Here is a 27,149-nt window from a genome sequence, read left to right as displayed (position 1 = left end):
ACTATGATAAATTAAAAGAGAGGCATGAAACCAGTCCCTGGATCCAACCTGCTCCCAGGAACTGGGGGAATCATACCTTCTGCAGAATATACAGCCTGAAAATCAAACTGGCGTGTGACTTCGGGGTTTGAGCATTCAATTTGAGCATTCATTTGCCCATAAGTATAAGGGCATTCATTGGCCCTTTTACTTAGTGTTTCAAACTTAGGCACGCCTAGCACTTTACAAAAACAAATAAAGACAAATGTGAGAGAAGCAAATAGTTCATACCCTGAAGAGTTTTCTAGTTTCATAAGACTATTGAATAAAATTATACGTAAATCTGAGCACTCTCTAAAGAGGTGGGGGCCAGAGAACCAAATGGAACTAACCATGAGCAGGAAAGCATGAAGAAAATGGTAAATATAAATAACACAGTTACACTGGAAATCAATGCAAATCCCTAGGTGTATGTGTAGTTTGGTGTTTATGTTTGTTTATTTTTATGAATAATATCAGACTATGATATTAAGAAGATATTAAGAAGAACAGAAAGTGTGAGGACTTTGTCTGGTAGTTTCAGAAAATAGATGCTGGCAAGAAGCTAAAAGGCATACAGATGTATATTAAGGAAAATTCAAGGGAAATCAGAAGAATCTGTGAATTGAGAGAAGTCATTTGCAGATAAATAGGTGGCAAAAATAAGAAAGGGCCTATGGGAAGGCTGCTCACGAGAAAAAGTTCATTTGTATTCTAGGCAGCCACGGTTTGTGATTTACGAGAAATTAGAAGTAAGGCTGAAACTTAGCCCAAGTACAGAAGCTGTCATAACGGATGCGCTGCTCTGGAAAGGCAGCAAAACATAAATATCAAAGAGCTGAAGTGAGGTTAAGCACCGGCATAATTGTAACAGTATTTCTGCCTGCGGTTTTCCTAGAAAGCAGCACCCGCAGTCAAAAGCCGGGATGACTGGCCCATGGTGCGTCACACGTGATACGTGAACACGTGATGTGCCGTGTAGTAGTAAACTATACACAGAGGAAAGGGCTACTTTGAAAAGTTCTCAGCAAATCGCCGCGGATGCATGACTAGATGCATGGTTAGAGTCAAACTTCCAGTCCAATATTATTTCTTTTTCGGTTATAGCATTCACAAATAGGTTGTTTTCAGCTGAAGCTTTCGCCATTGAATGTTCATTTTGCCAGATCGTTTAAATTAAATCCATGAACCTACTTAAGGAGTTTTCAATCGTGGGGGGAAAAAAAAAAAAAAGCCTTTTCTTTTACGATCTGCTAAGACAGCTTCAGCTTTTGATACAGAAAAACACACACCCATTGAGACCTGCAAGTGAAGTCAATCTTAGAAAGTCAACTTACTAAACCTTATTAATCGAGAGATCTTTATTCTATAATTTAACTTACTGCAAAACTGAAAGCTAAAAAATTAAATTTTCAGTGTTTTTCTTCAGTATTGGACTAGCTTTTTTATTATACATATTTTAATTTAAAAAAAAAAACAAACCAAAACAAACAACCAAACATAAAACAACCCCTCCAAATAAACCTGAAAATAAGAAATAATAAAATACATAAGATAAAGAACTGTTATGTTTTTCATTAACATTGCCCTTGTGAACTTCATTAACATTGCCTTGTGAACTCATTATCCTTTTATTAACCCTGTATCTATGAAAGGGCAAAAGGCAACACCAAGTCTGTTAGAGTCTGAGTTGAGTGGTTTGCAGAGTGTTAGAATAAACAATGAAAGTTATCACAGTGAAAGAAAACAAAACATGCAACCTATTTACCAAATGAAAACTATGTCAAGCTAATCTGATCTCTTGATGAGATAACTTTATGTCAAAAGTTATTTGCTAGTCATTGAAGATTTGTCATTAATAGTCCAAAGAGCTTTATCGCTAAACAGTGTCAATACATGGTAAAGAGATTTGGGTTGTGCCAAGGCTGAGAGTGGGGAAGGCCTTGTCTCTGTAAACAGCAGAGTGGGGAGCGGAGAGATTTTAGCAATGATGGCATAAGGAACAATGGTGTGCAGGAACATCTCTGTCTTGGAGGTAAATAACCTAGTTATGAAGTTGGAACCTGATAAATGGCTTGTGGAACCACATGGCGTGGTCAGCTTCAGTTGCAGACATCTGAAGCCTTTGGTCCAGGAGGTCCCTTCCACTCTTGAGTTTCTATACACTATTGCCATGTAAGATGCCATTATTTTGTGGGTGTACACATATATATGCTAATAAGTGGAGCTATTAAATCCAACTGTGCTGCCAGTGATTTTAGAAAATGCCTGTGGTTATTATAGGAGCAATATACCACGCAGTTTCCTAGCACTAATTTAAAAAAAAAAAAAAAGGGGGGTGGGGAAAATTGGAAGAAATGGGATTTTTAAGCATCTTGCTTTGTGGTATCTCAATGGCTGCTGGAATCTGAAAAACAATTTATGTTTATAGAAATTTTTATACCAGTTTCTTAGCATTTAATCTAGGATAAATGGGAAAATACTTTGTTTCTTTCTCCTTTCTTTGTTTAAAATGGCCACAGGGCACATAGTTTTCATCAGGAACCTTTAAGGCGTCCCTGTTTATTTTGTTTGTTGCTCCTTTTTTTTTGTTTGTTTTTTAATTGTAAGTAAGCGGTCTCCTCACAAATCACAGAAAACCAAAAGAGTGAAAAACCATGCTCACCACCCTGGCTATGGTGTCCCAGCATCCTAAAAGCTGTTTGGCTTCCGATTACTCAGTCGAATGCTTCCTATGGCTTGGCAGGCACGAGCCTGTTCCTCTGGGCACTCCTTGGTACCTGTGCTTGCCTGAGCCTTTCTAGAGCTCTACCCACTGCAAATATCTCCCTGTATTGAATATCCGGTGACAAATACTACATACTACATATGGATCTTTCCTTTATCAGTTCCTTGGTATACTTTCAAACGCTCAATTCTCTGTGTTCTTGGGGTAGAGTAAATTTGATTTTTGATCTCTGAAGACGCTCAGCATGCAGTAGATGTGAAGTACTTTATGCCACTCTGAGAGAGAAGTTTGCTTCATGAAAGAAACAGCCTTTTTTTTTTCTTTTTTTCTTTTTTTTTTTTTTGGAGTTGCAGGCTCTGAAATTACACAGTGCCAGAAGACAGGCCCAGGCACTAACTTCATTGTCTACACTGCTAAATTGTTTGAGCGGTCCCTGGAATGGTTTTTTTTTGCCTGGGCAGCCGGCCCAGGCCTCTTCCAAACAATTCCTGGGCATGTTTTGAGAATTAGCACGGGCCAGGCACCGTGCCCAACATGTAGTTTGGATGCGGGCACCCTTTTTTGGATGATAATAGACTTCGCTAGTGCCAGATGGCCCCAGAGCCAGAGGGAATAAACATAGCCTGAGTGCCTGTGCGATGCGCTAGCGCAGAAGATCCCTCCTGCTGTAAAATGATAGCTTAGCTTAAGTGTACGTGAGTGTCTCCATGCTAACAAGCTGCAACCTGAAGGACTAGACTTCAGAAAGGCCAACCTCAGGCTAGGACTTGGTAAAGAATGACAGAATGGACTTTAGGCGATGCCCGCATCGCTGAAGAAATCACGGTCACAGAGCAAATCCTTGGACCAAACGCCCAAGGCACTGGCTCAAATGGACCCTAAGCAGAAATTGGCTTTAATTTCCCCTGGGCCCCTTCTGGCCCGAAGACATATTTGCATTTCTTTGCAGTTCAGAGAGCCTGAAATAATACAACCCACCAGACGGGTGTTTTTAGCCTACAAATTAGAAGGTATACGTTGTACGCTTTAGGATGTGGTGTGTGTTCAAAGATGCAGCATCTACTGGGATGCTGTTACAAGGCTGCCTGGATGGGAGAGAGCCAAAACAAACGCACCCTTGTCCATTATGAATCGGGAGCAGCTCCTGTTATGTTAGGGCACTGCCTTGCAGGGTGCTTTTTGAAGTGGTCCAACATAGAGGTGGGAGTGATTTCACAAGGAGAGTGATCAGGGGTCTGGTGTGTGGGTCCTGCACTGCCCCTTCTCACTGCAAAGTGCAGCCATACCCTGAAATCCCCTCTCTATGGGCATAAAACCCTAATTCCTTAAAAAAATCCTTGAAGATTTTAGGTCATCTGTGAAATGTGAGCTAAACTACTTTCCTCCACGAAGGGCAAACTCTGATAGACAGAGTGAGAGAAGAGCTCTGCACTGAATTCCTATGTTGTTTTCTATGATTACCAGTTAGTAGGGCTCACATAGTAAAAAATTATTATTAAATGCTGATTTAATTAAAGAAACTAAGCCTGCTGATAACACAGGGTTGTCCAGGCATTTAAGTGTTTCTGCTGGGTTATAAGAGTCCCAGTTCCTCTGGGAAACACCAATAAACTCTGCTGAGAGTGGTTTCAGTCCAACAGAGTTTCAGTCAGATAGTGAGCCACTAAGGTTTTTATGTTCAAACTCTTCTCCCAGTTTGAAAATTTAGGACTAAATATAAACTGACTTCACCTTGGGTTTTCTTTTGCTTTCAAAATGATAAACCTGTGTGGAAGAACAAGACTTGCTAGAGTATGTTAGCATGAAATAAAGAAAACTTTAGGAATAAATTCTCATTAAGGGAAATTAAGAAGTTAAAACATGCTCTGGATGGCAAAAAGTTATGCTAATGATTATTACAAGTAGCCTGAATTAGTGTTACTAGCCTTTTTTCAAAAAGTAGTAGTAGTTTTGGAGAATATAAAATCTTCAGGGGCATAGACAAGAAAACAGTGATGGAGCAAAGAGAGCATGTATCTGAGAGAAGCTTGTTGCAATTAGAAGCTGCTGAAATGCATTACAGTATTGTGCATTGAGCAGCTTGTTTCAATATTGAAGTTGCCACTGGAAATGGGCAAATCCTTTGCTGCTGCAATTTTCAGTCTGGTTATTTAGGTTCAGCTTAATACGCTGGTTTAATGCTGCTGTAGATCAGGAGCTGATTTATGAGGCTCCTGTAACTTCTCCACTTATGAGGAAAAAGGCAGGTGGCTGGAGATGGTAACTTCTTCAGCCATATGGTTTTTATCCACTGCTGCAAAGCTGCTGAGGCTGAGAGATGACAAGGGCAACCAATGTCTGCAGGACAGAGCTGGCCAAAGAGAAAAACACGGTTAACAGTTATGTCAGAAGGAGATCTATTGATAATATGAGGGAAATATTCAGTGCTTGTCTGGGGGAGGCTACCTGTCAGCAAGAAAATAAAATTGATACCTCTCCTGATAGCAGAGGTGGTGGGGCTTTCTTCCAAACTTTTCAGTTTGGCTTGTCTGTGTTATTCAACTTAATCATGCTTCTTAGAGGGGGTTTGTGAAGAACAAAGCCAGAAGCTCCAAAAGGATCCTTTTTAGTGAAGCAGAAAAATCCTGGCTACCTTGTGAAGAGACTGGATTTTCAGCTCAGAGGCGGTTGTACAGTCCTGGAGACAGCAGGAATGAAAAACTGCTGTCTTTATCTATATTTATTTAACTGAAGAAGGTTTACACAATTTCAGACAACTATTTAGCAGAGGAAAAAGTGCATACCTCTTCCATGTCATATACAGCATTTGCCAAATTTCCGTCACTTCTGCTGCAGAAGTGCCAGCAGTGCCCACAAATGTGCCCTGGAAATGCTTGTTATAAATTTTTGTCACTGATCAGGAATAACCCAGCGTATGTTAACTTCAACTGACGGTTTGTTCATAGTCACAGTCACCTGTAGATGCCAAAATGCAGTGATTTCTAGAGCTACTAGACAAAAGAAATAACTTTATGACCTAAATATATCTAACCTGTCAAGAGTCCATCTTATACACCTCTTTGTACTACATCAAACAAAGACATAAATAGCCTTTGTCATCCCCCACAGAGAGTTTATTTCTCTTTTCATGGACCAACACTATGAGACTAATATGGTGGTTATCTGAAGGTATGTCTGTGTGGGAGCAATGGGCTTGTACAGAAGTAAATATTCAGTGGTGTGCTCTGTGATAACTTCTTGGTTAAGAAGTTGTAGGAAGAGATGGCAGCAGCCTTCCCACTGAGCACAGCATAGGTGTCATTTCAGATGCATGTTTTACCCTCTATATGGCTGCAATCCACGGTCACCAGAAATAACTGCCCCATGTGGGCAGTTGAGATGCAATCCCATTATTTCTCAAGAACACGAAGAGGGTAATTTCAAGTGCAGTCTCCTTTGCACACCCAAAACCTATGTACCCTAAGTATTATCATTTTACAGGGCTTCATGTGCAATGAAGTCACCACTTTCTCATGATTCACAGACAAATAAGAGCAACCATCTTGTACCCAAACTATCTGGTTTATCTCATTTGTTGTTTTACTACTCTCTGTTTTTACAATGGCCATGCATCAGCTCCCTCTGCGGTGACGGATCATAGATTTCAATCGTTCTTTGGCTTACCACTTCCTTCTCATCCAACAAATTGAAGTCTTTAAAAGAGAAGACAGTTACTTAGGAAATCAAGTGGTTGAGCTTTGTGGACAGTCTCAGGTTTGATGTTGGTGCATACTGAAGCACTCTTGTGAAAGAGCAGCCTAACTGTCACTTGCCACGGCTTTTATTTCTAGTGTATTGGCCAAACGATAATACACACATTTTAAACAATATCATTGCTGTTCTATTTCTAATTTTATTTTTCTTGATATTTGCACTGGTTTTGGTTTCAACTTCAGAGACTGTTGCATTTACAAATTTCAGATCTTTATCTTCTTTAAAATGATCTTCCTTTAAAAAAATATATAATCCCTTCCCTTCCCTTCCCTTTCCTTCCCTTCCCTTCCCTTCCCTTCCCTTCCCTTCCCTTCCCTTCCCTTCGATAATCCTAATTTTTTTTCCTGAACAAACAGGATAAATTTGGATAGTGTAACCCCACTTCAGTCATTAGAGTTGCAAGGAACAGGAAAAAATGGTAAGCAAAAACTCTCCTTTATGATTCTCTAGATCTGAATAGAAAGGATGGAAAAGGACCTTTCTGACTCCAGCTTTCCAAAAACTTGTGATGCTTGAAACTTGTAAGTGTCAGAGGAACCATAAGCAAGTAGAAAAGGGTAGCAAAAGATATTTTCATGACTTTAGCTCAGGTTCATGCACACCCCTGCTTTTAGCTGTCACGTTCCACACTTGAACACACACAGACACTACGCCCCACTTCCTGTGCCTTGAGTGCTGTAAAAGCACCAGCCGTGATGACCCGTGTGAAACCACGAGCAGGGGGAGGACTTCTGCAGCTCACTTTTCTGTCTGAGAAGAAAAATAAGGGGAGGTATAAAAAAAAATTCAATAAATAGAGGAGCTTGTAGAAAACTCCTGATATTTGACAGGTCCCCTTTAGAATGCCTGGCTGGGACAGCAGCAAGCAGTCCTACACTGCTGCAGGTGAAAGGCATTTGGTAATATACAATCAGCTGTTCCTAATGGTAAGCATAAGACATATTTTAGTCACTAAACAAACCCTGTGACACTCTGACCTTATTTCCCTTCTCCTCCAGAAGAAGTAATGATTAAACCTAGCTTGTTGTTTTTTTGTTTGGTTTTTTTTTTTTTTTGACCAGGAAACTGAGGAAGGGGCTTGACTTGTCCTAACTACTGGGGGAAAAGTTGTTGTTGGAGAGGTGAGCATCACAGCACTGAAGGGTTCCTGGGTGTCAGGTGCTACGGGAAAATTAAAAGGGAGGGAATCATAAGGTTTCTGCCACAAAAGCCTTGGTATAATGTCTGAACGGTGCTTAAGCAGATGACTATAATGACAAATGCAGGAGTGAGGAAATTAAGGGGATAAAAATACTACTTCAGACTGGTGTATTTTCCAAAACTGTCAGTGTCAGGTGGTTGTGAATTTGGCCTAATGTTTCCCCAGCCTGTTTTTCTATACTGTATAACCTTAGGGCCCAAATCTGTCTGCTCTCCATGCTGCTGGTTTCACTTGTTTGATTGGCACTCAAAATACAGGGTGCTTGACAAAAGGCTGATAAAACTTCCTCCTCCTGAAGCTATGGTGAGCTCCAGCCATTACACTGTTGCTGTGTTATTTAGAGTGCTACCTAAAGTAGCACTATATATCTATAATACAGCCTCCTCCACCTCTTGTCTTGAACTGAAAGAGCTGGAGGTATGGGCCAGGTGGGCAGAAAGGAGGAAGGCTGCCAGTTTGGCAGCACCTCACCTTTGAATATGGTTGTGGCTACAACTTTCCAGACAGGCATAAAAGAAGGTGGCAACATCTGTCACACCTGGCTGCCTGCCTGCACCTCTGGCACAGTGCAGAAAGGTGAAAAAGCAGTGAGTCAGACCTAGCTGATCTCCTCTGACTTTTAGATGTGGTGTTGGGGGATATGGTATAGAATCATAGAATGGTTAGAGTTGGAAGGGACTTTAAAGATCATTCAGTTCCAAGCCATGGGCAGGGACACCTTCCACCAGATCAGGTTGCTCAAAGCCCCATCCAACCTGGACTTAAACACTTCCAGAGATGGGGCATCCACAACTTCCCTGGGATACCTGTTCCAGTGCTTCACTACCCTCACACTAAAAATATAGGGTTATCCCCTATAGTATAGGGGAGAACTTTGTAGTATACTGTTAATGGTTGGACTCGATGATCCCAAGGGTCTTTTCCAACCTGAATGCTTCTATGATTCTATACATCTGAGGAGAGTGCTGTGGGCAGAGGCTCACCCTCTGTGCTCAGACATGGGCCTCCCCATCAACCCAAAGTGTGACTGTTCCCCATTCAAACGTTATTTGTTACAGCTCTGCACAGCCTGTGGCTAACCTCCAAGCTTCAAGAGTCATGGTGTTTTCATCATACGCTGCTGTGAGGCAAGGCAGGTCCCTCTGCCTGTCCCTTCCCTTCCCTTCCCTTCCCTTCCCTTCCCTTCCCTTCCCTTCGATAATCCTAATTTTTTTTCCTGAACAAACAGGATAAATTTGGATAGTGTAACCCCACTTCAGTCATTAGAGTTGCAAGGAACAGGAAAAAATGGTAAGCAAAAACTCTCCTTTATGATTCTCTAGATCTGAATAGAAAGGATGGAAAAGGACCTTTCTGACTCCAGCTTTCCAAAAACTTGTGATGCTTGAAACTTGTAAGTGTCAGAGGAACCATAAGCAAGTAGAAAAGGGTAGCAAAAGATATTTTCATGACTTTAGCTCAGGTTCATGCACACCCCTGCTTTTAGCTGTCACGTTCCACACTTGAACACACACAGACACTACGCCCCACTTCCTGTGCCTTGAGTGCTGTAAAAGCACCAGCCGTGATGACCCGGGTGAAACCACGAGCAGGGGGAGGACTTCTGCAGCTCACTTTTCTGTCTGAGAAGAAAAATAAGGGGAGGTATAAAAAAAAATTCAATAAATAGAGGAGCTTGTAGAAAACTCCTGATATTTGACAGGTCCCCTTTAGAATGCCTGGCTGGGACAGCAGCAAGCAGTCCTACACTGCTGCAGGTGAAAGGCATTTGGTAATATACAATCAGCTGTTCCTAATGGTAAGCATAAGACATATTTCAGTCACTAAACAAACCCTGTGACACTCTGACCTTATTTCCCTTCTCAGAGATGGGGCATCCACAACTTCCCTGGGATACCTGTTCCAGTGCTTCACTACCCTCACACTAAAAATATAGGGTTATCCCCTATAGTATAGGGGAGAACTTTGTAGTATACTTCTGACCTTATTTCCCTTCTCCTCCAGAAGAAGTAATGATTAAACCTAGTTTGTTGGGGGTTTTTTTTGTGGTGGTTTTTTTTTTTTTGACCAGGAAACTGAGGAAGGGGCTTGACTTGTCCCGAACTACTGGGGGGAAAAGCTGTTGTTGGAGAGGTGAGCATCACAGCACTGAAGGGTTCCTGGGTGTCAGGTGCTACGGGAAAATTAAAAGGGAGGGAATCATAAGGTTTCTGCCACAAAAGCCTTGGTATAATGTCTGAACGGTGCTTAAGCAGATGACTATAATGACAAATGCAGGAGTGAGGAAATTAAGGGGATAAAAATACTACTTCAGACTGGTGTATTTTCCAAAACTGTCAGTGTCAGGTGGTTGTGAATTTGGCCTAATGTTTCCCCAGCCTGTTTTTCTATACTGTATAACCTTAGGGCCCAAATCTGTCTGCTCTCCATGCTGCTGGTTTCACTTGTTTGATTGGCACTCAAAATACAGGGTGCTTGACAAAAGGCTGATAAAACTTCCTCCTCCTGAAGCTATGGTGAGCTCCAGCCATTACACTGTTGCTGTGTTATTTAGAGTGCTACCTAAAGTAGCACTATATATCTATAATACAGCCTCCTCCACCTCTTGTCTTGAACTGAAAGAGCTGGAGGTATGGGCCAGGTGGGCAGAAAGGAGGAAGGCTGCCAGTTTGGCAGCACCTCACCTTTGAATATGGTTGTGGCTACAACTTTCCAGACAGGCATAAAAGAAGGTGGCAACATCTGTCACACCTGGCTGCCTGCCTGCACCTCTGGCACAGTGCAGAAAGGTGAAAAAGCAGTGAGTCACACCTAGCTGATCTCCTCTGACTTTTAGATGTGGTGTTGGGGGATATGGTATAGAATCATAGAATGGTTAGAGTTGGAAGGGACTTTAAAGATCATTCAGTTCCAAGCCATGGGCAGGGACACCTTCCACCAGATCAGGTTGCTCAAAGCCCCATCCAACCTGGACTTAAACACTTCCAGAGATGGGGCATCCACAACTTCCCTGGGATACCTGTTCCAGTGCTTCACTACCCTCACACTAAAAATATAGGGTTATCCCCTATAGTATAGGGGAGAACTTTGTAGTATACTGTTAATGGTTGGACTCGATGATCCCAAGGGTCTTTTCCAACCTGAATGCTTCTATGATTCTATACATCTGAGGAGAGTGCTGTGGGCAGAGGCTCACCCTCTGTGCTCAGACATGGGCCTCCCCATCAACCCAAAGTGTGACTGTTCCCCATTCAAACGTTATTTGTTACAGCTCTGCACAGCCTGTGGCTAACCTCCAAGCTTCAAGAGTCATGGTGTTTTCATCATACGCTGCTGTGAGGCAAGGCAGGTCCCTCTGCCTGGCAGACCCATTGCAGCCAGTTCTGCAAACTGGGCCAGTTTGCTGCAGATGAGCTGAGGCTGCCTCATTTTATCTCTCCCATACCAGTGAGGCTGCTTTCATAGAATCACAGAATGGTTCGGGTTGGAAGAGACCTTAAAGATCATACAGTCCCCACCCCCTGCCCTTGGTAGGGACACCTCCCACCAGACCAGTTGCTCCAAGCCCCATCCAGCCTGGCCTTGAACCCCTCCAGGGATGGGGCAGCCACAGCTTCTCTGGGCAACCTGGGCCAGGCTCTCACCACCCTCACAGCAAAGAATTTCTTCCTGAGATCTCATCTAAATCTCCCCTCTTTCAGTTTAAAAATGGTACCCTTCATCCTATTATTACACTCCTTGATAAAGAGTGACTCTCCACCTTTTCTATAGGTCCCCTTTAATGAGACAGTAGTAATTTTCAAACTTATCTATATCCTTAGGTTTTAATAGAATTGAATGCTGGGGTTTTGTTTGGTTTGTTGTTGTTTTTTTTGTTTTTTTTGTTTTTTTTTCCCAAATGTTAAGATATAAGACAAAACAGTCAAAGTACACAGGAGAAAATTGTCTCCCTGAGTTGCATGAGTGCTGGGAAGGCACAGGGCTGCAGGAGGGGGAGGAGGGACTGGTTCAGGAACACTTTTCCATGGCAGCAATGGGTATAGGACAAGGCTCTCTTGCTGAGCTTACATCAATTTATTTCACCCACTGTACCTTTCTGGGATTGTGCCTCTTAACACCATTATCCTTTATCAAAATGAGGTTCTTATTCACTGGCAGACATTTAGGCTTAAGTAATTTTTGCTCTCTTTATGTATGTGTCTACACAAGAGATGTGACACGGTATCTGCAACCAAGCCCACAGTCCATAAGTACTTGTCGCTTATTTGGCTGCTAGTCTGAAGATTATAATTAAAAAGAACCTAATGAAAAGAAATGTTTGTTAATGAACCTGAGCTACCTGCTTGGAAACAATCTTCTGTATTTAAACTGGCAATGAAGACACTGGTCTGAAACCTGCCCTTGGGGCAGAAAAACAAAGGTGCTGTGAATAGTTGCCTGGCAGCATGTGGAAGTTGTCACTGGGGTGACACGGTTTGCCACGGCAGGAAGCAGAGGTACAGAGTAAGTAACTGCTCCAACTCATGCCAATGGGTTTTGTTTGTGCTGTTCCCATAAAAGAATCATGGCTTGGTACCTTTCATGAGCTCCATGGGAGCTGGGTTCGGTGGTCCAGTGCTACAACCTCCTTCCCAGGCCTGTTTGTCAGTCTGTCAGAGGGGAACAGGAGAATTACAACTATTGAAAGCAGGTTTACTTGTGGTTAAGGCAAGACAGAGAGTCGCTGGTTAGTCAGCAGCATCACCCCTCTGCTGTCGTGAGGTGGAAGCGAGCTACCCTGTTCTCCTCCTCTATATGCAATTATACGCCTTACTTCAGTGGTAGCACATTAGTGTGTGTTTTTGCTCTCTTAGTGTCACTGTCACACCTGCTGTGGCATCCAGGAAAGCTGAAACCCTTCCGTTGCTATTCAGGTTAGCACACGAGGCCAAACCCACCTCTCACTGCCTCCTCCTCCTCTCTCTCTTTCTCTTTCTCTTTCTCTCTCTCTCTCTCCCTCCCTCTCATACGTATTTCTTGAAAGAAATGCTTCGTCAGCTTTGACTTCTGCAGATGTGAACCTGAATTCCAAAAAGACAGAATGGCAGAATTTGGCTGAAAAACTGACCAAAGAGAAATATAATCTGAGAAAGGTGCAGTTCTGCTTGGGAGTGAAAGGAAAGCCCCGTTTGGAAGCCACTTTTCCTCGAATCCTCTTTCTAATGCTGCCATGCCTTGGCAGAAATTTTCCAGTTCCCTTTAAGGTATTGCTGGGGGCCGTCCTTGTGTGAGAGTTTTGACCTCAGTGGGAGTTAAGGACTCTCCAAAAATCATTAGATCATGTCCTTAGAAAGAGGAAAATACTCTGCCTTGCTAAGCATTCAGAAAGCAAAAACAAAGACAGTTTTAGAGGTGAATTAGATCTGGGATGTAAACGAAGCCATCATCCCATTTTCAATGTAATCCACTCCTTATCATCAATCAGAAAATGTATTTCAAGATAATTACAGGGTTTTTTTAAAAGGTTAGTTTTATTAAAATGCAACACATCATCCAACTAACAAGGACACTTAAGAAAAACAACTGGATCATTTTCTTTTTTTTTTTTTTAATAGAGAATTTAATTTTATTGGCCTTTGCACGTCATAGTAACTACACACAATTTGAACAAGCGTTTACCAAATTAGACTGCAAATTTTATCTCTGCCTTCCAAGAAGGCTCCAATTCAGGAAGTATCTGAGCCTGGAGTTTTGGGTCAGATCACTGTAATGATCATGGGCAAGGTCTGATTGTAATTCCACGGACATTTTGCACCTCCGGAGCAGGTTAGGACAAACTTGCCTTTGGGCTGGCTGGCCTCAAGGTCCTGTATGTCACCCACTGCATCTGAGGTGGTGGCACTGATGTCTCTCAACTGCCTGCTGCCCAAACCAAAGGTGCAGTTACAGCTGCCTGGGAGACTTGTTACACTGTGGTGGGTCAGACCTACTCATTCTCTCTGCCACCCCTTTCTACACCTAATGGCCAAGTGGCACATGCTCTTTCTCAGCCCCCTCAGAAAAATAACAATTAGTAGACACCTTGTAGGGGATGAAAAGTAGTGAGAGTCAATAGAGAATAGAGCGAGAGATGGGGAAGAAGTAGAAAAAAAGTGGATGTGAAAGCATCCAGAGGAAAAAGAGAGAGATTGATGGAGGGCACAGGTTTTTCTGAAGCCTCTCAAGACCCATCCTTTCAACTGGGTCATGCAGGTCTGCTCTGAGGAGTGAAGCTTCCACAGTTTATGCTCATGGGTTCAGTGACGTCAGTAGGTGATGTGTGCACTTGTGGTAAATGGAATGTAGTTTCATTCGGCTTTACTTTGTTTCACCGAAGCCACAAGAATTTTAATTAACTTGTGTTGCATCTGGTTAAAGGTATATACTTAGACAACCGTTACTGAGTCAAGGTAAGCAGTCTTATGGCCACTTATCTGAGCTCTCGTGTGCTGCATGAGAGATTGAAGTGGGAAGGATATGGAGTTTCTTCTGGGTGCTCCTGTCCTTAAAGGTGCTTGTGGACAGGCTGCTTTGACTATAGCAATACCTGTCCTGTGCTCTGAATTTTTCAGTGGCTCCCAGTGAATATCTGTTTTCTGTTTGTGACTGTATTTCTGTTCTGATCCTGTCCTGGGAAAGATATATGTTGGAGACAGGGCAACTGACAAAGACGAGTGAATGGTGAGATTGCTGGAGATAAAAGTTCATTCAGTGAGATAGTTCATCTGCAGAAGAAGTTTCTGAAGGTCAACACTTGCTAAAATATGTTTCAAGATTTGATTTTACAGGATGTGATACCTATATGCTTTAATAACTGTCTGCTGCCCTAACTGGCATGAGAAAATAAGCAGTTTCAATTTGAGGACTGTGAAGAATACTCTCGTCCCATCTCTGTGCCTACCATCAAACAGAAAGAGATTTTCAGCTAACTCTTGGCAAGGAGCCTTTATCTGCTCAGTCACAGCAAATTAGCAAATAGAAAATGAGGATATACTTTGGGAAAAGAATATCTACTTTTTTTCACACAAGACTCCTGGTTTTTAGGTTTTTTCCTTTCATTAATCTTAAAATTTTCACACAGTTTATCCTGTATGTAAAGAATAATCAAGCTGAATTTTAGTTGGAAATAGTTTTGGGGTTTTTTTGGGGGGGTGTTTTTCTTTGCAATGTGAAGGTCTGTTTCCACAACTGGACTTAGAATAAGCACCGTTCTCCACGTAGTCCCTACTGTAGACTTCACATGAATGAAAGACACTGAGTTTAATCTCTGCCCTGTTAATGAGCTTCCTCTCCTAGGTTAACCCATGGTTATTTAAAATAGAGCTCCTGTATATTAGAAGTTGTAAATCTGGCAGCTGAGTTGCACATCCAAGACTGAAAGTGTAATTTGATTCCTAAAACTATGTTCTCTATTTGATGAATTGTATTACCTACGTGAGCTGGCTTTGCAGGATAAATTGGGTTTATTAACTTGGGCTCTGAATCAGCTCTGAACCTCACACACTCTCAGTTCTTAAACACAGGCTCCCTGTAGCTCCCTGCCTTTCTTCAATTTTGTAGAATTCTTTGGAGCTTCAGATTTGGAATGACAGGAAGCATTGATTTAAAGCTTTCCAGTTATTAGACATCGCACTGAGACTTATTGAAGTAGAAGGGTAAGTGCTAGTAATTAATCAAGGCAACCTGGCTGTGCTGGTGCGATAGAAGTGAATGAGTTCCCAACAGGAGATTTAATTGAAAAACATTAAGTTTCAAAATGAACTGGATGAAGTCAGGGGATTAGAAAATAATTCTTTCAATCCTGGCAATTTAAGGAAAGAGAAAACTCTTTCAGAGAGAGGAACTGCATAATGCATTGATGGGCCATCAAACACTAATTGCAGGCTATCAGTTAAAAGTGACAGCTGGAGATTTAATATTGGGTATTTGGAAGCAGGCCACGGGATAAAGATATCTTCTTAAATGTGAGTGAAGGTGAATTTAAGCCAGCAAGGCTTATTTAGAGTGAATAACTGCCCAACTGTGGTGCACGGGAAGTGAAAAATGGGCTTGGAAGTGCATCCAGGGCACTTTGTCTGTGCAAAAGAACTGATCATGGTCATTTTTTCGTACAATGATGAAATGTCACAGCCACCCTTACCACTGAATGTTCCCTGCTTCTCTGCTTGTCACCTGGGTGGTGCTGCTCTCACTGGTGGTTTTGAAGACTGTACAAAAAGTGCACATTTGCCCTGTGAAGCCTAAATCCGGACCTATGTTCCACCACGTAACTCGTGTTACACCACAGTACCCCTTGTAGATGGAAAAACAGCGGCTGGGAAATACCGCTGACAAGAACAGACGCTTCTGAGAGACGAAAATGAGCATTAAACCTTGACCTTTTGCTTTGCTTACCATGAAAACGGAAATGTCATTGTCTTGAGTATTTATAAAACACTGACTTAAGTCTTGAATCTCTTTTACGCTTTTGGTAAGAAATGGTGAGCATCTGTCACCTGCTGCTGAGGTTGAAACCGCAAAACCAAAAGGAAAAAAACAAGTAACTTTACACTAAACAAGCTTCTTGCATCTTATTTTGATGTTCTGAGTGTCATGTGAGATTTTTAGTGTCTTCAGTAATAATGAGCTATCAGTTTTTGCAAGAATACAGCCTTTGTTTTAATCACTTAGTTATTACAGCAGGTGCTTTTAGAGCTGCTCTGGGGTGAAGGGGCTGGGAAGGGTGAGTATCTGAAAGTCCTGGCCTTGTGGTAAAGCTTGGCAGTTGTTAGTAATTTGGAGGCTGGAAAATGAATGTATTAAATTTCTGTAATTTAAAAATATTTCTATACTAATCTTGGTCACAGAGGGGAAAACTGTTAAAGGGGAAACACATTCTGCAGCTGTCACGAGTGTTCAATATAACAGATCCTGAAAGAAATGCTTTGAAAAAATAACAGTAAGTTCTACATAAAAGCTGGCTGAGCAGAGGTTCTATTGGAGACAGAGGCACCAGCTCTTTTCTTCATTCCCTGCCTGGAATATGGCTATACACTTTAGCTCATCTGCTTGTGATTTTTTATGTTTGTGTTAGCCTATTCAGGATAGCAGTGCAGTCCTCAGGACAAGAATACCACAAGAGTGTTTATTCCAAATTTCTGTCTCAGGGGCCAGGAAGGGATACTTGGGAAGAGGCGTTAGCTAGGGGTGTTCAGCCTGGAGAAAAGGAGGCTGAGGGGAAATCTTGTGCTCTACAACTCCCTGAAAAGGAGGGTGTAGAGAGGTTGGGGTAGGTCTCTTCTCCCAAGTCACAGGCGATGGGACAAGAGGAAATGGCTTCAAGTTGTGCCAGGGGAGGTTCAGATTGGATATTAGGGAAAATTTTTGCACTGAAAAGGTTATTAAGCCTTGGAATGGGCTGCCCAGGGAAGTGGTTGAGGCACCATCCCTGGAGGGATTTAAAGGACGGGTTGACATAGTGCTTAGAGACATGGTTTAGTGATGGTTTTGATGGTTGGACTAGATGATCTTAAAGGTCCCTTCCAACCTAGAATTCTACAATTCCAGCCTAGAATCCAATTCTACAATTCTGTGATCCTATATCTGAATTTATACTCTTTTTTGTTTCCCTTCTTCAGATAAGACTTCTGCTTTCTGAAGAAAGTCTTTTTAAGTGCCTTCCTTCATTGTTATTCAGTGGTTCTGACTTTGGTGGGTCCTTTGTTTTTGTTTCTCTTTGATTAGAAGGTATTATTTACAGTGAGACTCCAGTTCAGTTGTCTTTAAATAATCTCAAGTCTGCCTGCAAGAATTTTATTCTTCTGTTTTCCTTTTAATCTGTTTTTAACAAGCTTCCTCATTTTTATGTTGCTCTCTTTTTTTGAAATTAAATCTACTTCTTGCAGATGCTAAATTTGAATACATAGTAGTCATAATTACAGAGCAGCTCTTCAAAAGTAACGTTGCAAACCACATCTTGTCTGCTCAAGACTAAGCCAAATTGCTTCTTTACTTGTGGGTTTTCTGACTAGCAAGTTTAACAAGTGGTCACTTATGATATTTAAAACTTGTATCTCTATATAATTTTTCACTGTCACATTCCTTCAGTCTACATGGGTGTAGTTGGATTCTCACACTTTTATTATCTGTTCTGCTCTGGTAGCTTCTCTGATCTATGTCTAAACAAATTAAAGGCACATCACCACCCTCCTTACTGGCAACATCTAAGTTCCTATCAAGGCAAAACACTTGGAACTGTACAACCTTTGTCTTCTCCCCTTTTCTCACTTATATTGCATTATACCATCACTTCAACTTTGCCAGCAATTAAAGTCTTTTGGAGCACTCAGACCTCAACAGTTTGTACTCTGGCATTATGATGTTTCATAATTTGGCTTTCTTTTACCTATTATACCTATAAATTCATTCAAAGCTAGAATCACCCATCTTGTTTTTTTCAGCTGTCTATGATTTGTATAGAAACAGATACATTCTTGACTTTGAAGAGTTACCACTGGAGTTTGCTAACAACCTCTCCTGGGACCCGTGCTGTAAAAATATTCATAAGTGGTCTGAAAAAAGGATTGTTACTCAGATGAGGAAGTTGTTGGAGATACGATGTCTATTAGGGTATTATGGATGAGAGTTGACTGTGAAGAATTGCAAATGGGCCTTGTGAGGCAGGGCAGCAAAATGACAGATAAAATTCAATGTAAATAAATTAAAAATGTTGCACATCTGCAGGAGAAATCATCCTGGATTCTCACATAGAGTGGTGGGCTCAGAGCTGATTATTAATACTCAAAAGTGAGATCTTGGTACTGTGGTAAATAGTTGTATGAAAAGGTCAACTCAATGATCAGGAGTGGTCCACAAGAAAAAAAAAAAAAAGAGGCAAAGCATATGTTAAGGGCTTGCTCAGAAAGGAATATAACTTGTTATAGGTACAGTGAGATGCCATGTATTTGCTTTGCTGATAACCATGAAACCTTCAACTTTGGCCTCCTCAATTCCTTATTGATTCCCTTTTGAAATCAACAGTAGTCTGGGTCAATGTACAATACCCGTTCAAATCCTTAACAGCTTTCAGTTCTGTATGTCCATATCTTCCACTGGACTGGAAGCAATAATTTTTACCTGTGGATCTTTGTTATATTTGTTATATTCCCAGGTGCAGAGGCGACAAATCTTCCATAAAAATTTCTGTATTGCTTTATTTTTTCCATGCTGGCACTTTAAACATCAATAACACTTTGCAAAGAGATTAATTCAAAATAGGAAGCTGGTGGAGAGGTCGCAAGTTTAGCAAGTGCACATAGTACTTTACATACCACCTCTAAATTTATAAACTGTATGGATGTTGTTTCTAGGGAAAAAAAACCCACTTTTTTTTCTTGCACTCTGCCAGGGAGGAAGACCTGATACAATTTTTTTAGGGGAACATTAACAACAAAATATTTGCTGTTTTGTCAAAAGTTACAGTTTTCACGTGACTTAGGAAAATCAGGCTTTGTACTGTAAATTCACCATTAATTTGACCAAAATATGCTTGTTTAAACATTACAGACATCTTAACTGCCTTCTTCTAACATCATGTATTAGAAGAGGAGGTGGTGCTTATTTCAACTTGTTATTGCCATAGCTTCAGCATGATTTTATAGTAACAGTGCTGCAGTTTGTTCTCCCTCTCAAGGCATTTTGTTTTTTTTTTTAAAAAAAACCATCCAGGAAAATCACTGTGTGTTCAGTCAAAGCGGAGATGGTCTCCAGAGGTCCTTTCCAACCTCAGCCATTCTGTGATACACTTCTAATAAGCCCATTTAGGAACCTGCTAGTTCCAAACTCCACTGACTCACTTCAGCCTCTTTCTATTTTTTTTTCTGCAAGTTGATCATTTAGGGATCTCACTGAGAAACACTACTTTTTCCCATCCTCCAGCAAGTGCATTTTTAATGTTGAGCCTATTTTTTGTGTAGATAGATGAAAACCCACACAGTATTTGGCATCAATTTCTTCCTTTGGATAGGAAAGATCTGAGTAAGTTTGGTTCTGTGGAATATAGCTCTCAGTTTCCCTGAAAATCTGAAACCAAATGTCTGTACTGGAAACTTGACTGGATGTGGGATTCTTTAACATACTGTGAACTTTTCTAGAAACTCTGTTTTATGATTCAGCATGTTGAAGTCAATATTTTACAGTAATAAGCACTAAGATGACACCAGCTTGTGTGGCTTGCATTAAATTTGGGCTAGAAAAGTGAACAGCGAACCATATAATTACATAGAAATAGGATTCACTGTATGGCGGGGAAGGTTCGGTCAGACCTCTTGAAATGCAATCCTCATGAATGCTTTGGGGTTTGTTTTTCCCCCTCCCCTTTCCCTTTCCCTAAAAGACAATTTTTCTCTGCAAAAGATGTTCTTCACTGACAGATTTGCAAGTTTGAAGTTGGGTAAAGATTTACCCCACCTGGAGCACCGCGCTTTCCCTAAAAGACAATTTTTCTCTGCAAAGGAAGTTCTTCACTGATGGATTTGCAAGGCTGAAGTTGGGTAAAGATTTACCACACCTGGAGCACTGTGTGCAGCTCCAGAGACCTCAGCACAGGAAGGACATGGACCTGTTGGAACGGGTCCAGAGAAGGCCATGAAGATGTTCTGAGGGCTGGAGCAACTCTCCTATGAAGACAGGCTGAGAGAGATGGGGTTGTTCAGCCTGGAGAAGAGAAGGCTCCAGGGAGACCTTAGAGCCCCTTCCAGTCCCTAAAGCAGCTACAGGAGAGATGGGGAGGGACTCTTGATCAGGAAGTGGAGCCATAGGATGAGGGGAAAGGGTTTAAACTGAAAGAGGGGAGATTGAGATGAAATCTCAGGAAGAAATTCTTTGCTGTGATGGTGATGAGACACTGGAACAGGTTGCCCAGAGACGCTGTGGCTGCCCCATCCCTGGAGGGGTTCAAGGCCAGGCTGGATGGGGCTTGGAGCAACCTGGTCTGGTGGGAGGTGTCGCTGCCCAGGGCAGGGTGGTGGAACTTCATGATCTCTAAGGTCCCTTCCAACACAAACCACTCTATGATTCTATGCACTGAACTTCCTAAATACAGTGGTAGACAGCTCATCTTTTCTTTGTTCTTGACCGTGGGATGGAGGATTGAGCTCCGAAGTGACGGACGGCTGAGTGTTAATGTCTTGGCTGCAGCAGAGGCTGCCCAGCAGCACGACGACTTGTGGCAACTGCAATTGCCCAATATAGCTAGATGCGAGGCATGTGGCTGAGTCCTGTGGCTTAGCAAGTTATCACCGTCAGAAGCGAGCAGCAGCTCACAGAGCAAACTGGCAGGGCTGGTGCCATGCTTTGAAAACATTAATTCACTGACAGCAATAGTTACTTCTGCAGCTCTTGTTTGCCTGGCTGGGGGAAATTGCTAGTTGGGATGGTTCCACCTATGCTTATTGTGTGTTCTGTTTCAAGATGAGCATTAAAGTTTAAATCATTGACCTTGGCTCCAAATTAGAGGATGATTCTGTAAAATGTTCTCTCGCTCCCCCACCCATTTAGCAACCTCCTTGACCTCTGGGGGCTCGATTTCCCTGAAATGCAGAGATAAATCTGACTTTTTTTTCCTGATGGTGGGGTAATTTGTGCATTGTTTAAATATGTTTTAAAATGATTTCTGCTCTCTATCACTCTTCATGGAAACCTTTAGATTTTTTTTCCTTTCTTTCTCACTTCAGTTTTTGCTTTGTGCTCTTTCAATAGGAAAACCAGAAAATATCTCTGAAAAATATTAGAAAATATAAGTATCTGCTTTTTTCTCTCTGACACAAGTCTCTATCAGCACCCCTTTATCTCCCCCATCTTGCCCTGGATGTCAAAAATATAAGTATCTGCTTTTTTCTCTCTGATACAAGTCTCTATCAGCGTCCCTTTGAGTTATCTCCCCCATCTTGCCCTGGATGTTGATAAACTGCTGGTTCTGTTCTCCCCCTCCCCTGGTCTCTCTCTGAAACAGCTTATTTTGGACTTGTCTGAACGTTGAACAGCAATGAGTTGCAAAATGAAGCAGATTACAGTGATTTGAAGGTTTCTGAGGGGCAAAAAAAGAACCTTTTCAACAGTGTGTGCTGAAGCTTTCCTGGGTTTGGCAGCGAGAAGAAATCAAAGGTAGCAGTTCTGCTGGCACTGAAATTAACTGCACGGAATTTGTAAACATGCAGTATCTGTATCCAAGACTAAAAAATGCAGATCAGAGCTGTTTTTTTCTTCCACTCCCCCCTTTTCTCCCTCTTACCCCCTGCACCCTGCCAGTATCTCTTACTGCGGGTATCGTTTGCCATTTATACATTTGCTCATACTGATAGTAGCTTTTTCTTTCAACTGTCATTTCCTTGTGGTTTGTTAGTCAGAGATTAGAATCAAACCCAATGCTTTTGACAAAATATTACCTTTTGATCTGGTGTCTGTCTCTTTTCTGGTCAAATCTTTAGGTGGAGTAAGTTGGAACATCTTGTTTGCTCCTGGTGAAGTTGTGTTACTTTGTGCTGGTCCTGACCACGTTTTCAAGCTTGTTCCTCACTCCTCACTTGCTCTTACCCCAGAATAAGAGGGAAAGGAAGCTGTGGCCATGGCAAACTTTTTTAATAGTTCTCATTTAAGAGACAGTTCTTAATATACATATGTTTTCAAAGTACTTGATACTAAAAAGGAATATTTTGTAGGCTCTCATTGATGGCAAATGTTAGTGCCAAGAAGTGATGTAAGTTCTTCATATCACGACCTGCACTTCACTCTCTGTCTGGCCATAAAGCTAACTTGCATGCACTTGGATTATTATTATTTAATTTTGAAAACTATTGTTCCCTAACCAAATGCTAATTGTAGTATATGTGCCTGTTAAACATGCTGAGGGAACTTTTTTCCTTGTTGTCAACTATTTCACAGAAATTATATACATTTGTGAGAATCAAAAATGGGTAGAAAGTTGTGCTCTACCACAGGGTCCAGGCAAGACTTTTTCATTTGCCATATTATCTAATAGTCAATCCTTTGCTGTTCTGTGCTACATAAGGAAATTTGATGCAAAAATACAGAATGACAACAACAAAATGGTTAAAAAATATCTGGAGCTGAGTAACTGACGCTGTTGCGTCAGCCCAAGGAGAATATCATTGTCTTCTACTTGGAAGTGACAAAGTCTCACCTGGAAGACTTTTGCCCACTGAGCTCTTAGAAATGAGAGAAAATTCGGATAACAGCAAAAATGAAAACCACAAATCTTTGCAGTTTGCAATTTCTATATATCCCCATCTTTTAATTTCCTATTTGCTACCTATGTTTTGTTTGTAAAAGTAGAAACTGAATGTGCAATATTCACCGTAAGGGGGCTGAGTACTGCTTGAACACAACTTCCTGACTCCATACACTGGATCCATCATGACACTATATCATAGTAACAATTTTTTAGGGTTATTCATTTCGGCAAACAGGGACAAATACTTCTCATCAGAAGCTGATGACACCCTTCTTGCAGTTGACAGTGGGAGTGTGGTACGTATTTGCTACAGGTTAATTGACACTGAAATATGTTAATATGTTTCTCATTAGTTCTATAGTTCTTCATAGTTCTACATTTAGTTTCTTTCTACATTTAGTTTCTATGTTAGTTTCTTAGTTCTATATTTCTCCTCCCAAATCCTGCAACTGGTTTTGAGGGTATAATGATTAGGCATCCTGGTGTTATTCAGGATATTCAGAGATCCGTGCAGCTAATTGTTACGAATTCACTGTGCAGTGTTAGTTGTGTTTATCTCAACATTCTTTACTTTCATAGATCATGGTATTTGCTTTGCTGATACTCAGGCTTTGGTAGCAGGTGGACAAAACTATTTTCTCATGATCTACTGTGCTGTCTTCCTTGGGCTGTCTTTTCACTTCAGTTTTACAGCTGGTCCTGATGTATTGTCCTCTTGGGTTCATTATCCATTCACTTTCATTATTTATGTTCTTATGTGTGGAGAGATTTGGGACGTGAAAGCTCACCTACCCAAAGAAGGGGAGCAAGGTCTGCAGGAGAGCCCATATAAATTTTAAAAGAGCTCTATTTCCAAACTCATGCTTCTGGAAGCTCCCAGTGTAATTCAGTGGTGGTTCAAAACTGGACTCTTCATAGCGAAAGCCAGTTTGCCTCCCAGTTTGCTTCCAGGTGCTCAGGCTGCCTCTACTTTCCTCTGATCCTCTGAAGTGAGCATGTGCTCTCCACATCTCCCGTGTCTGACACGGCATTCCCAGTGCCTGCGACCTGTGAGTGCTTTTTACATCTTTTCCAAGATATTTCCTCCGAGTGGTGTTTTTGCTTCAGCTTGTGGCTGCTGTTTGCCTTGAAGTGCATATTTTTTTTTTCTCCTGTGGCCACACTTATCCTAAGCATAGATTAGTGCATGTGGAGAGGTGGACTGGAAGTGGTGGGATAGGGCTTTTCTGAGTCATAGTAGCATCAGCCACTGCCTTTGTGAAAACGCTCACTCTCCCAAGGGAACCCATTTACCCTTAGCCAGGTCATAAAAGGTTCCCAAAGATCATCCAGAAAGTTTGATGGAGAAGGCCTTAAAGAGAAAATTTCACTCCTTGATAAGTTTGGGGAAAAAGTAAGGAGATGCTTCTCTTTTGCTGTTTGTCTATGAAAAGTGTTCACAGCATGAGTGGCTGAACCGTACACAGAAGTACCTTGCTGAGCAATTTGGGACTGCATTAATGCCAGGATTAGTGGGAGTTTGTGTCCCTGTGGTGGTTACTAGTATTATTCAAGAAGCTTGGAGAATTTTCTCCACTCAAAAAAAATTCTACTGATGTAAGAAACAAAGGGAAGAAATCCTACTTCTAAACTGAACTCAGTAAATAGGTGTGTAAATCAATGTGCGGGACTGGGAGCAGCAGAGGTGGCAGTGGGTTGAAGTTTGACTAATCAAGTCAGTCAGGTTAATCTGTTCCAAAGCAGCAGGCTCCGAGCCAGAGGAAGATCTACTGTTGATGCAGGCTAATTGTGAGGTTAACACAAACAAATTTGTTGATGCAGGCTAATTGTGAGGTTAACACAAGACAAATCCAGGGCAAAAAAGATCCATCGGTTAGTGTTCTGCACGGTATTTATATGATTTTAATTACTACTTAATTTCTATGTTATTCACCCGTGCAGGTTTGAATAAATTCCTGTATAAGATTCCATGTTGAATAGAATTTTAAAAAGCACTAGGTAACAGCTTAGTGTGGTTAAGTCCTGTTGTTTGAAAGCAGGGGCAATTAGCCTGCTGGCTAAAGTGGCTCTGATGTTCCTGACTTGGCTTGGTTTGAGTCTTATCCTGTGCTGCCTTCATAACTATAAAAATCTAAACCTTTACAGGACAGTAAAGCAAGATGGAATAATAAGAATAGTCCTGGGATAGATTCTGTTTGAAGAGTGTGGCGATTCCCTGAGAAGTAGGTTGTGTGCATCTGCCTAAAGCTGCCTCAACAACCTCACCCATGCCAGGAAGATGTAAAACTCTGGGTTTGCTACACTTCTCTGGGAAGTACACAGAAGTACCTTGCTGAGCAATTTGGGACTGCATTAATGCCAGGATTAGTGGGAGTTTGTGTCCCTGTGGTGGTTACTAGTATTATTCAAGAAGCTTGGAGAATTTTCTCCACTCAAAAAAAATTCTACTGATGTAAGAAACAAAGGGAAGAAATCCTACTTCTAAACTGAACTCAGTAAATAGGTGTGTAAATCAATGTGCGGGACTGGGAGCAGCAGAGGTGGCAGTGGGTTGAAGTTTGACTAATCAAGTCAGTCAGGTTAATCTGTTCCAAAGCAGCAGGCTCCGAGCCAGAGGAAGATCTACTGTTGATGCAGGCTAATTGTGAGGTTAACACAAACAAATTTGGGGCAAAAAAGATCCATCGGTTAGTGTTCTGCACGGTATTTATATGATTTTAATTACTACTTAATTTCTACATTATTCACCCTTGCAGGTTTGAATAAATTCCTGTATAAGATTCCATGTTGAATAGAATTTTAAAAAGCACTAGGTAACAGCTTAGTGTGGTTAAGTCCTGTTGTTTGAAAGCAGGGGCAATTAGCCTGCTGGCTAAAGTGGCTCTGATGTTCCTGACTTGGCTTGGTTTGAGTCTTATCCTGTGCTGCCTTCATAACTATAAAAATCTAAACCTTTACAGGACAGTAAAGCAAGATGGAATAATAAGAATAGTCCTGGGATAGATTCTGTTTGAAGAGTGTGGCGATTCCCTGAGAAGTAGGTTGTGTGCATCTGCCTAAAGCTGCCTCAACAACCTCACCCATGCCAGGAAGATGTAAAACTCTGGGTTTGCTACACTTCTCTGGGAAGGCTGTATTTCTTTAAGCATACAAAAATGACCTTTTCTGACTCAAGATAATGGGGCATCTGTAGTCCCTATGCAACTTAATAGGAGCCATTTTTAGGAGACTAACAATATATCAAAAAGGGCATCGTGCCTCTAAATGTTTTTTTTTTCTTTTTCCTAGAAGAGTGTGAAATGGTAGAATTCAGTATATCATTTCAGAAAAAAAAAGACAACAGCTTTTAGGAAAAAAATTAAAAATCAAAATGAAAGAATGCAGAGTGGTTCTGAAACTTCTGTTCCTATAGAAAAGTGTTTAATTCCTGAAACGCCCTTGGACAAAGTACCCTATACTTTTAAGGTTAAGTACACTTAGTGCAGTGGGAACAGGGAAAGTGTGCCTCTGTGTGTTTTTCTTTGAACCATGCCCTCAGCTGTACTGAAAACACAACGTATGCTTCTGGTAGAGTGATGGTTCTGTTTCATTTTTATGGGTAAATCAGTACCCAAAACCGATGGCAAAAGCTAGTGATCTTGTAGATGAAGAAAACGCCCTGTAATTTGCTATTGGCATTGTAACTCCTGGGATTTTAATCTTTATTCAAAAAATATATGTATTTAAGCACAGGATCTTCATAAAAAATGTTCAGACCACATGTAGACAAACACTGACTAGACAATTTACCACATCCTATGCAATTCACAACTCTAAAAAGAAATATAGTTTTCTCTCCCCCCCCTTTTTTTTTGTTTTTCTTTTCAGTATATTTTTTTTCCAAAAATGTTTTTCTTCTAGTTTTAGCAGCAAAAAGTTTGTTTGGACATGAGTCTAGACATACTGTGATTTGAAGGGAACAGGTACATTCCACATCATCCTGCCAGAAAAGCTATTGATTCCCTAGTTAGTGTCACTGCTGGAAAGAGCAGGCTGAACAGAACATCTCAGCGAGTGAATGGATTAGCTGTGCAGGGGAATCTGGCTTGTTGGATGGGAGCATACTTTTCAAATTAGACTAAAAAATAGCAAAATCTGCTGAAGGAAGCATTTGGATGTCTCTCTCTGGAGCCATTCTGCCTGAAGGTTGATGTTTTCAGTTT

The sequence above is a fragment of the Calidris pugnax genome, unplaced genomic scaffold (assembly GCF_001431845.1).
Source record: "Calidris pugnax isolate Ruff unplaced genomic scaffold, ASM143184v1 scaffold251, whole genome shotgun sequence".
Lineage (NCBI taxonomy): Eukaryota > Metazoa > Chordata > Aves > Charadriiformes > Scolopacidae > Calidris > Calidris pugnax.
This window is presented reverse-complemented; position numbering follows the sequence as displayed.